This window comes from Manacus candei, unplaced genomic scaffold (assembly GCF_025592945.1).
Source record: "Manacus candei isolate 608988 ecotype Guabito, Panama unplaced genomic scaffold, ASM2559294v1 h1tg000017l, whole genome shotgun sequence".
NCBI classification, from domain to species: Eukaryota; Metazoa; Chordata; class Aves; order Passeriformes; family Pipridae; genus Manacus; species Manacus candei.
Genome location: NW_026138065.1, coordinates 13434714 through 13447380, shown reverse-complemented (window position 1 = coordinate 13447380; position 12667 = coordinate 13434714). Strand labels below are relative to the sequence as shown.

At 39.8% G+C, this 12667-nt stretch overlaps 1 long non-coding RNA gene across 1 annotated transcript in view; it reads right to left on the bottom strand.

Annotated features, from left to right (window-relative positions):
• Positions 1 to 9324, bottom strand: part of LOC127469070 (uncharacterized) — a 39652-nt gene extending 30328 nt beyond the window's left edge. Inside the window, exons 1-2 of the long non-coding RNA XR_007903825.1 lie at positions 9296 to 9324; positions 8346 to 8411 (exon numbers count right to left, since the gene is read on the bottom strand). This is a non-coding gene — a long non-coding RNA (uncharacterized LOC127469070). The remainder of the gene's footprint in view (positions 1 to 8345; positions 8412 to 9295) is intronic.
• Positions 9325 to 12667: the final 3343 nt, after the last annotated feature.

Sequence of the window (12667 nt, the reverse complement as noted above, 5' to 3'; positions counted from 1 at the left end):
AAGAACAAAACACGGCACTGAGAAAAACGGTTTATACATGTGCACAGCAGATGTAATTCTGAAGCTTCCCAGGGTCATCCAGGGAGCATACTTAGGCTTTCTCTGTTGTCTTTCAAATTATCACTGCTTGTGAAAACACTTTCACAAAAGTAACGGTATCATGAGCATGCACTGTGTACCAACACAATGTGTTCTCTTAATACCTATGACTAAGATTCCATTCATATCTCTCTGACTAGCACCGAAAATATCATTATCTCAGATAATTGTAACTCCTTGTGCTCATTTTCTCTCTCTTCTTCTGATTGTGTATTCACATTGTAAACTCTCTGGGACAAAGGTTATCTCATGAAGTCAGGAATGCCTACAGAGCTCCTATTAAAATTATGGGTTTAATGTGATACCTCCACACAAATAATTGACAATACCAATGACAGATAGGACAGGCTGGTGATGGTATAACTCAGATGACCTCCCTTTGATCCTTACAGTTTTCATCTCATCAGAGAGCTCTCAAAACACCACAGCCAGTTGGTTAGAGAGCATGAATCTCAGCTGCCTGTTTGAAATTTTAATTAGAATGCAAAACAGATGTGATCCTTGTTACCTGCTATTTATTGGCTCTGGGCAATGATTTCTGTCCCCCAACAGCGACCAAAAAACAAAGTGTTTTACAAAGCCCAACCACATGTAATTTATTATTTTAATTTTTTCTTCCTCTCTCTTATGCCATCTCAGATATATATTTTTGTCCTTTCATTTTTTCTCAGCATAAGTGGAAAACCAAATGCATTATCCACGTATAAAATACAGATATAATAAATAAAAATGGTGCATGCACATTTATAGTTAACAACTCAAGCTACCACAAATCCTTCTTCCCCAACAGCCCAGCTTCACTTCTCCCATTTTCTCTATCCTGCCACTAAGTGCTGGAACATGCAACTTCACCTGGGATATTTTTAAGGAGCCTCTGCACCCAAACACATGGCTCAGCTATAAGTCTTTATAAATAAAGGTCTGTGTAGGTAGCAAAACTGTTGTGGACATGTGGTAGATATGAATATGTGTATAAGATGAGTGTGAAGACCCACTTTGGAGATGACAGGAGAGATGCTTTACAGCCACAGTCTGATTCCTCAGAACATGCTCAACAGTGTGCTGCAAATGGGACTTTAGACCTTGAACCCTTTAATAGAAGTTAGATTCATCAAGTTAGGATGAACTCTTCAGGAGGTAGAACTAACCTCCTCCCTTGTCTTCAAATGCTTTTCTTCTCAGTCTTCTCTCTTCTAGACCTTTGGCCTCAGGTGTATTTGTTTCAACTCCCTACTTTGATGGACCCAGCAGGCCACAGGCAAAGGTGATTTTTTTAAGTACAGAGGATGTGAGCGGCACACTGGGAGGCTGTTCTGAGTCAAAGATCTGATCAGTACAACCTTATTCATTTTGAAGAGCTACTGGCATCAATGTGATTACTTCCATGGTCCAAATATTCACCAATGTTAGGGCTGCACACTCCAGGCCAGGAGAGAAACATCATCCTGCCCTGTTACCTATGCTCAGAATTACCTTGATATAAAACAGTCACACTCCGTAAAAATGTTTATCCTGATAAATAAAATAATCAGACTCTATATCCCTATAGCATCAAACAGACCTAGTCACTTCTATGGGTTGACTCAGCACCTGATCTTAAGACTATTGATCATTGGGCTCAGTCCTATTTATTATCGATGACCTGGGTGAGGGGATTGAGTGACTCCTCATCAAATTGTGAATGACACCAAGTTGGATGTTGTTGAGTGTTTTTGAGTGTTGTTCTCCTAGAGTATAGGAAAGCTCTGCAGAGTGATCTGGATAGGTGGGCCAAGACCCCTGGCATGAGATTCAACAAGGCCAAGTGCTGGGTCCTGCACCTCAGCAAAAAACAGCCCATGCTACAGTCTGGGAGGAAGTATGTTTGGAAAGTGGCCCAGCAGAAAAGAATGTGGGGGTGATGGTGACAGCCAGCTAAATATGAATCAGCAGTGTACCCAGGTGGCCAAGAAGGCCAAGGGCATCCTGGCTTATATCAAAAATAGTGTGACCAGCAGGACCAGAGAAGTGATTGTCCCACTTTACTTGGCACTGGTGAGGCCACACCTCAAGTCATGTGTTCAGTTCTGGGCCCCTCACTCCAAGAAAGACATTGAGGTGCTGGAGCATGTCCAGAGAAGGGCAACAAAGCTGGTGAAGGGTCTGGAGCACAAGTCCTTTGAGGAGCAGCTGAGAGAGCTGGGCTTGTTTAGCCTGGAGAAAAGGAGGCTCAGGGGTGACCTTATGCTGTTTACAACTTCCTGAAAGGAGGGTGTAGCCAGGTGGGGGTCAGCCTCTTCATCCAGGTAACAAGTGATAGGACAAGAGGACAGATCCTCAAGCTGTACCAGGGGAGATTCCGGTTGGACATCAGGAGGATTTTCTTCACCGAAAGGGCTGTTAAAGACTGGAATGGACTACCCAGGGAGGTGGTGGAGTCACCATCCCTGGATGCATTCAACAAATGACTGATCATGGCACTTAGTGCCATGGGCTGATTAATAAGGTTGTGATCAGTCAAGGTTGGACTCAATCTCAGAGGTCTTTTCCAGGCTAAATGACTCTGTGATACCAACCATATTCTTGTAACCTTCTCACATGCCTCAATCTGAACACATAACATATGTAATCCCACACTCCTGTACAAAGTCTGTCTACAACACACACTCCTGTACAAAGTCTGTCTAGAATATTAATTTCTAGCCATTGCAGCTCCAGCAGTGTGCTTGTAATTCGAAGGCAGATAAGTGACTTGCAAGTGCCCAAACTCATCAAATGTATTTTGATGACAAAGTAATTTACCATATAACTATTTTTTTTCTCAAAATCATCAAAAAAATATATGAGTTAACAATAGATTCAAGACAAAATTTGGAATTCATAACTATGGGGACAATAATAGTGTTTGATGTTCAATTTGTGAAGTAACAACAGCAAGTTATTAGAGAATTCCCAAAATAAGGGACAAAAAAATGACTAAAGAGAAGACACTACATGGATGGATAAAACACAAAACAGTAGTATATTGATAAGAACAGTTGAATCAGGACGAGAAAGGAAAAGAAAGGTCCCATCATTAAACAAAGTGCAATATAAAATTGATAATGAGAGCCCCAGTGGACATTCAAGGCTCTCTCCTTGTATAGTGCTTGGAACAGCTGGAATTAAACATCACAAATTACGAGAAAAGCTTAGGAAATTTCTATGCTAGAAAAGTTGCAGAACTCTAAAATACAGACTGGATGGAGCAAGACTGGAGTATTGAACAGGACAAGATGGGGCAGGTGGGAGCTAGAAGAAACATAAGACTATATCCTGGCTTCAGAGCACACTTAGCCCAGACTTTTGTCTTCAACAGTGGTCACTTGTGGAAACCTAGGAAAAGTGAGACCAGGATAAGAAAGTATGATACTTTCTATTCTAACACTTATCCATGGATTTCTTGTGCATTTTGTTTGTTTATGTAGCAACCACCAATAAATATCTCCACCAAGCTCCTCTCCCATCTTCCATTGAACCCATTGCAGGAAACTCCTTGTACCTGCAACATCCATTGGCAAGGAGTCCCACGGATTTGTTACAGGGAGAAGATCTGTTCATGCACGAGTAGTTAGTCTTGGCATTGCACCAGCAGTATCCCCTGACACTGATAGTATCTTCAGACTATCATTTATCAAAAAAGAGGTGGCCTGATCTTCCACGATCATACAGAAATTCCTAAGAGCAGAATGCTGTAAGAGATGCAGATTGATCAGAGGGCATGGTATAAGTGTGTCTGTATCTACCTAACTAACAGCACACAGCAGTAGCAACACTAACAATCCCATTAACTTCATGCTTTTAGGACTAAGGCAGCTTTTTTCCTCACTTTTCTTTGACATTTTAAAAGCCCAGCAAGCTATAAGGCCTGAAGCAAATTTCCTTGTAATTGCATTGGTGCATCTGCGTCTCATCTGTGGTTATCACAACCAAAACTGGTTGTCAGCAAACTCATTTTTCCCCTGCTCAGTGAATTGCACTGCTCCATTTCCAAGGGCAATGATCTCAGCCAAGAGAAAGCTAATTGATACTACCTACCACCTGAGATAAGACACATACCCCCAATAAGTAACCCAGTATGTGTCAAATGTGCAAAGAAGGAGAGAGAACCAAGTTAGCATAAAATCATCAAATCTTATGAATCCTCTCTATCAACATAATACACAGATGATTTGGTGTCCTGCCTTAGGCAGCAGAGTCTTGGAAAAATCAAATAATGTGTGGCTGTCACACAACAAAAATGACTGCTTATATTTTTACCCAAACTTCATAAATTCAGCTAGATGGCAAGCGAATATAAACAGTTCTGGCAATGCCAGCACAGTCTGAAGGCAGAACAAGAAATTTTCAATGAGCTCCTTGCAAATGGTCTCAGTGGGCATTGTGACCATATGAAGATGCCAATTTATTCCAGCTATAGCAATATTGCAGGGTCATTTTCCAGTGGTTGGTCTGACTTCCAGTTAACTTCTTCCTAATAGCAGTGGCTTGCCACCATTTATTGAAAGCAAATACACATATAACATTTCTCCTATCTAAAAATTCAAATATGTTTTCACATTTTATAATAAAAAATAATAACAGAATATAATGACCATTTATGGATGAGGCAAAGGAGAAAATAAATAAATAATTAATAAAGAAACCCCAAACTATGTCCACACTGACATAGTGATTCAAGCACATGTACTCAAACTCTACTACTTAGCAGGATCTGTGGGAACAGGACATGTGATATCCATGGGCACAATGAGGTATTAGAAAAGCATGAGCTGTGGATAGCAATTTCTCATTGACTCCTTAAACAAAATGTAATTCCTATCTCAGTCTGTTAAAATTAGTCCTGCAGTGAGAACATCTCCTTGAATAAAAAAGACCAAGGGATTTTTTATTCTTTTTTAAGCCTGGCATGGTGATCAGGACAGTAAAATGATTATTACAATGCCCAAAGGTGGCAGATCAATGAAAACTACCACTATATGGAAGATAGAGGGTAATGTTAATTACCCATAAAAGATAATCAAAACTCAGTCATGGGGATATGAAAATGGAAATACATCACTAAAATAAATTCCTATTCACAAGAGTAGCCGGCCAATAAGTAATTTTTCAGTCAGGATCAGGAATAGGGAGCCAGGGTAGAGGCCAAGTAGACTGGAGGAATGGATAGCTCTGCTGAACCAAGCCCAGATATTGCTGCAGCCCTGGAAACATTTTACATTTAAGAAGACATCATAGTGACCCACACCATCCCCAGAAGTTCCCATGCAATGGGCTTCATATCAGTTTCTGTCTCACTCTTGGTTTTTCAGCAGTTTGATTAGAACAAATCTTGCAGGCTCTGTATGACTTCATGTGTAGCCAGTACTCAGGTTAAACCTATGTGTTTCCAGCTTGTTCTGTTGGCTCAATAAGCTCTCAACCTTTTCCTTCAAGGAATCTCAACCACAAATGCAAGAGCACTCCAGGGTATACGTTAAAGTGGTTACAAACTTCTTGTTCATCTGTTTGTGTAGCAGCTTGAGCTGCTCTTAAATCCCATTGAGATGATTAAGAACTCAGCATCTCAGGCCAACCAGCTTGCACCACAGGCTGAGCACACAGGATCAGAGCTTGCAGAACTGAGCGTGTGCTGAGGCCTCCTGGTGATCCTGCAACAGGAAAGAGTAACCATGCCTCAGCTCTCTTTGGTATGGAAAGAAACCCAAAAAGCAAACAACTAGTAGATATCTCTGAGTACATTGGCTTCCATTTTTTCCTCCCAGCTTTCTCAGGCATTAAGAAGGGTAATACTTATAGTTGTGAAACTTCCTAAGTTTTGCAGAAATCTCTGAGAACCTCAACCAAAATGTACTATGCTAGCAAAGAGGACAATTTGTGCTTGTTGCCTGTACTACTGGAGCAAGCTGTAGTAAGGCTGCTCACGAACATGAAGCTGTTCAGAAGTTAATACAGGAGGAATATTGCAAAAATGTGACTCATAGACTGTGAGTTCTGTTCCGCTCATATCACTGCCAGCGCAGAATATTTCAGATGATCTGACAGGAATGGAAGTGTAAGTCAAGAATAATTTTCTCCTTGAATAAGTCAAACTACCAGCTCTGTCTTCAAATATCCATAGCCCTCATGATTTCACTGACTATAATTGGATGAAAAGAGAGAAATATCGTCAAGTAAAGCCTGACCTCACACTCACTAATAGAATCTTCTTTCCCCACTGCTCCCACCAGGCTGCAGATCCATCAAGAGCTGTACTGGAGGCATCATCTGCAGGAGTTTGGGGTTTGGTGGCTTGCTTTTCTTGTCTTTATTAACCCAGTGACCCTCATTAAACCTAAGATGCAAACAAATAGATTATTCGTATCACATCAATTATACACTTCCCGATGAAGCCGGAGAGCACTGTCAGAAAACCCTTTCTTTGCAAAGACTCTGCAGCAGTTTTATTTCAGAGTTTCTTTCTGTTAGATATAATTTGGTTTTGGGAGTTCTCCATTCTGTGCTAATAGTGACACCTGGCTAGCTGACTGCTAATGCAGAAGTTATTTTCATTTATATTACTCCAGAGTTTCTGGTTCCTTCCAGTTGAGAATATCTGTATCTATCCATATTTTTGCTTTCTGGAGCTAGTCTTGCAAGACTGATGCATCTCAATAAACCTGTTTTCTGTGATAGCCTCACTGACTTCAGTATTATTACATGAGGAATGTAATCTTATTCATATGCTCAAGTCTCATAAAAAGAATTACCTGAGTTACTGATGCTACAGTGTGCCTCTCAGACAATAAGAAGGGATGAGCAGGGCATCCAGACATCATGTTGAACACTTTCCTGCTTTACTTTTTTTTTTTTTTTTTGTCTTTAGGACACTGTGGATCCATAAAGATGATTGGAACTGTTGCCTGGTATTTGGGAAAGTTGTAGGATGGTGTGGCAAACACCATCTCAGGAGCTAGGTAAGTGAAGGGATGATAAGCAGATTGGAGAGTTTGGTTTACTCCACACACAGGGCATTTGCCTAAATGAAGAGAGAGAAGAAAATATTCTACATCCTCCAAATGACGATAACACTGCCTGTTTCACCCACAGTGAACAAAGAACACTTTGATGTACAAGACACAGACACAGAGCCTTCCAGCATACCTATTGGAAGTGGTTCTCTGCACAACCCCTTACCATGGATGACAGACCACATGCAAAGAGCACCTCACAGTTACTAAAGACACCTGATGTGTCCTTTCTTCAAAACACTCCTATCAAAAGTGTTATCAACTGAAGGCTTATTTAAGTTTGAGGTCCTTTGAAAATCTAGTTTTAAACTAATTTCTAATAATGTAATTTCCACAGCTCCAACTGGCTTCTTACATTACAATTATTCTTCTTATTTGTTGGCCTCTACATTGATTAGAGGACCGTTTGGTGCTTCTCAGTATTTGGAACCCAATTTCTCTTCTTTGGAAAAGTGAAGGTGTTTTACTTTAGTAAGGAATGCTTTCATTACCTAGATAGACAATGACTGTAATTTTCTCCATATTTTCTGTCTTTTGGTTAACCCTCACACCTTCATTAAATTCTATGGAATCATTCACTTAATGACATATTGCTTCCATTTTGTCTTTCCTCTTTCTACATCTACCTCTCACCCCAGGAAAAACTCTTCTGTCACAGCAGAACCAAAAGACCTGCAACTAACAAAACAACAAAAAAAGAGTTTGAATCTAAGTGACTCAATAAGTTTTACAAGGCTTGAGATAAAGGACATATAAATTTAAATTTCTGTTTTCAAGCAAAACATTCAGTCATTTTGTTGCCTTTCTTGGCTACTGATCCCAAATAACACTAAATCCTGACAGTTAAAATTTTCTTAGAAGATGGGGATTTTTATTATTTTCTTAAGTAACAATGTGACTTTACAGGACTGTGAGAAGATTGGTGGTCTGCTCTGAGCAGAGCATAACTCAGGAAAAAAACCTTGGAGGACGATTCAGGATCCTCATAATTTTGCTTGTTTTCCTCAATGTCATATACTTTTGGCAACTGAGCTGGAAGGACTGACATAGCACTGCTTATTTCTGCAATATTTAATTTTGATTTAAAACTGAAACACTACACTCAGCTAAACTGCACCATTCTTGATTCTCCAGTCAACTTGAAAATAGAATCATAGAATCATAGAATGGTTATATTTGAAAAAGACCATAAAGTTCATTTAGTTCCAACCATCTTACCATGGACAGGGATACCTTCCACTAGACCAGGTTACCCATATCCTTATCCAATCTGGCCTTGAACACCTTGAAGGATGAGGAGACCACAAAAAAAATAACTTTTTATTTATTTGTTTTTAAAAGAAAATTAAGTATTGAAATGCATAACATTATAAAGTTATCATATAAAGCATTAATCAATAATATTTTAATGATGTTATTTTTAATGTGTGTGTTATACATTTGTTGGAGATCCTCAGCATCCATGTACTTTTTCAACTGTTCTCATAGAATTATAGAGTGGTTTGGGTTGGAAGGGACATGAAAGATACTTTAGTTCCAAACCCCTGTCATGGGCAGGGACACCTTCCGCTAGATCAGACTGCTCAGAGCCCCATCCAACCTGGCCTTGAACACTTCCAGGGATGAGGCATCCACAATTGCTCTGGGCAACCTGATCCAGTGCTTCACTACCCTCTGAATAAAGAATTTGTTCGTAACATGTAATCTAAACTGACCCTCTTTCAGCTTAAAACCATTGCCCCAAATCCTGGTACTATCTGCTCATATAAAAAGTCCCTCTCCCTCCTTTCATAAGCCCCCTTAAGGTACTGGAAGGACACAGTGAGGTCACCCTGGAGCTTGGTCTTTTCCAGGTTGAACAACCCCAGCTCTCTCCCTGCCTCTCATCATATTTGTGGCCCTCCTTTGGACTTGTTCCAGAGTTTTATGCCCGGCCAATGCCAAGCATTAGGGAAGAGCACCTTCTATGCAGAAACTCACCTTACCAAATCCTGAATTATCTTGCAGAGATTGCAGGGGCAGAGCATGTTATTTACGAATTACCACACCCAAAATACATTCCAAATGTACTGTGAGCTTTCCAACTCATATGACATTCCATGCTTTGTTCCTGAATGTCTTGTTGTGAAACTTAATTGGGAAGCATTTTACAGGATTGTTATACTGACCTTTTAGACCACCACTGGTCCAGACATTTGCTGAAAAGGAGGACATGACTATTGCCCACCTGATCCAACCTCCTCCCTTCGTCCAGCCAGATGGAAAATCACACAAAGCAATGGATTCAAGTGAAATCGTAATCTGCAAATCAAAAACAGAGGTCAATGGAGCTCTTCCCCGCTCTGATCCCCATGAGGCTGAACATTGCTAATTGAGGCACAAGAGAAAAGGTGACAATTACATCCAGCATCAGCAATGGGGATTGTGATGAAGCCAAGTCTACTGTATTTAGAGCTGCTGAACATTTACATGGCCATATAACCACTGCTTTAGCTTCCCTCCACTGCTGTTTATCTCAGGTTCATCTAGGGTACTAAAACAGCCCCTTGTGAGGTTATTTTTATTTCCACCTGCTGGGAAGGATGTATAAATGTTAAAATGAAACTTCTCTCAAGCTCTGAATTCACGAGGATATGACATTTGTTTGGAGTCCATACAGACATACAACTGATAGTTTCAACTTAAATTCATGGCATACAGTGTTAATGCTAAAATGAAAAATGTTTGTTCAAACTGAAGAGTGAAAGCATGTTGTTTAGATTGTTGAAATGAAATAGGCTGACATTTACAAAAGAAAATAGTTCAATTGTTAAAGGGACTAAGGGAAATGCTCTTGTTAGTTTTTCAATCCATTCTTTCTCTTTAAATCTTCTTTTAATGAAGCTTGAATCTTCCAGCTAGAGTCAAATGCATGCATAGTTTCAACCTCTCCAAATTAATTTTGTCAAGTTACTATTTATAAGAAAAAAAAAATCTGAAAATGTGTCTAGTTTTACTCATCTCATCTCACTCATCTCATGTCTAGGCTTTGCGAACGAAGATTTGGGGAGGGCACTACCCATGTTTGTTACAAGTGCGCTGGTGGCTAAAGAGGCCAATACAACATAGACATGTCAAGTTGCAAAAGGCACAGCAGAAAGACTCCTTAGGTGGTATATTCTGCAAGGCATGATTCTTTCTGTGTTGTCTTTTCTCCTCAAGGGTGATCCTGCCTGCTTTCTCAAAAGCATCAGCAGCGTTACAGATGGTGTGTCTCCAGACCTCCCGATTGGAGGCCAGATTAGACCAGTTATGTTGATCAATATGGCCAAGGCTGAGATGTTGTTTCAGGGAGTCCTTGTATCTTCTCTTCAGGGCTCCTCTCTTGAGGCTTAATCTACCAAGCTAATATCTCATCTCTTTGTCTGACACAGCAGCAGGTAAGAGCTGGGATACAAAATGCCCCATGTCGCTCAACCCTGCTTGGTCTCAGAAAATTGCTGTTACCTTTATAGCAGTTTTTGTCCAGCCCTCTCCAAGCTGCTCAGGCGAGACTTAGTTAAGGTTTACAGTAACTCTGTAAGTAAGTAAATACTACCATCATTTTGAAAAGTCAGCCAAGCCAAAACCAAAACAAAACCAAAAAAAAAGTAAAAATGATGCCTAACATTAAAAAAATACAAGCACACACATGAAAGCCAGGAGCAGAACTACAAGAACCAGACTTATGAGCTACAAGTGCTAACACCAGAATAAGTTCACAGGTTATATGAAAATCCTGGTGCTCATTAGGTTAATCACCTGTAGAAATACTTCTCTAGCAGCTTGTTTCTCTGACCATTCTGGTTTTCTCTTTGCCTGGCACATTGTCTAAGAGGCATAACTGGCATTGTGATCTACCACTTGAAAATTGCTCAAAGTATTTTTTATTGTTTGCAAATGTTACCAACTTCACAGGCACACTTGAGTGATAAAAGCATTTGATTTCTACTTTTCAGGAAGTTGATAAGCAGACAGCCAAACAGTGCTATTTCCACAGAGGAAGTTAGCTGCTCTGCATCTGTCCATTGCAGCACCCAAATCATTCTGCCTCTCAGGAATACTAGCAGCCACCAAGCTCTACTTATTGACAAGTTCATCCTTTATATTGGACAGTTTTTAGGGGAACATGTTCCACATTTGAAAAATGTCTAAGAGATAGAGGGAGCTGCAGACAAATACACAAGAAATAAGCCCATGTAAAGGAACAGTTAATATATGAATAGCATTTAGTGGGATGCAGATTCCAACCAACAGTTGAGATGACAAGAGTTCCATACTTAGTTATCTGAAATATCATTCTCTCAGGCCAGTATGCTGTTGCTCTCTATGACTACATACAAAATATATAAACACGCAAAAGCACTGCCTAAGGGTTCAATAATGTTTTGATTCACTAACTTTCCACAGCTACCAGTTTGAAGTGACTGTGGGTTTGCAGGAGAAACAAGGCCCACACATAGTAAATAATATTTCCCTGGTATTCTCTTGATGAGGACGACAAGCCTGAATCTATGCCTGGCTATGAAAACCCTGAACTTTATTGGAGTGAGCTAGGCTCAGAATACAGATCCCAATTATGTTGCTAAGGCACAAAATGTTTTATGTCTGCCTTCAGATATCACATCTGTCATTCATTGCACAGGAATCTTGAAGTGCTTTATTGACATTAACAAACAGAAACCTACACAATCTTAGTGTAGTGTCATCATTGGCACTTCAAGGGAGCTGTGAGAAAACAGTTCTGGGCTTTGGCTGGCTGTGAATATCATTAATTGGTTCTTTGGTTGCTTTATTCTCTTCACAAGAAACAAAAGTGGGAAGTCTGGAGAACTGAAGATTAATAGTGATGGATCTAAGAGCCAATAGAAGAATACATTTTATGTGCCCAATAGGAAAGCAAGATGTGAAACCATCTTTTTGAGATAGGAATCAAAAAATGTGTTTCTCTTCCATTTTGGCAGATCATTAACAGTAAGAAAAAGTAGGCTTACAATGAAACTCAAGGCAGCCTCCAGTCCAACTTCTTGGTATGATGCAGGAGTAAGATCTGAAAGGACTTACTTACTTATTATCCATATACAGATGTTCAATTGGACTTCCCATTTTACATATATTCTACTCACTCACATAACTCAGATGCCACTCACATACCACCCATATGTTTATATTTTATTTCCTATCAGGGAGTTCTCCTGTAATTACTCAAGAACAAACTAAATGCACACAGCTGAGGAGCTGCACTTAGGAGACCGACCAGGGATATAAAAAAACCAGAGAATAAACTACCTCTGTACAAATGAATGTTGAAAACCTAAAAATAGTTATTACAAAAGTAATTACGTGAAACAAACAGGGCTTAAAAGAAAACAGACCTAAATGAGCTGTAGCTGGAATTGCTGAAACGTGCCAAGGCTTGTGTGAATAAAGATAGCAATAACAGGACAAAACCTTTGTGCTGAGTTAATAAATCAAAGGGAAACACAATTCCCAGGCACATACATAAACCACTATATCTGTAG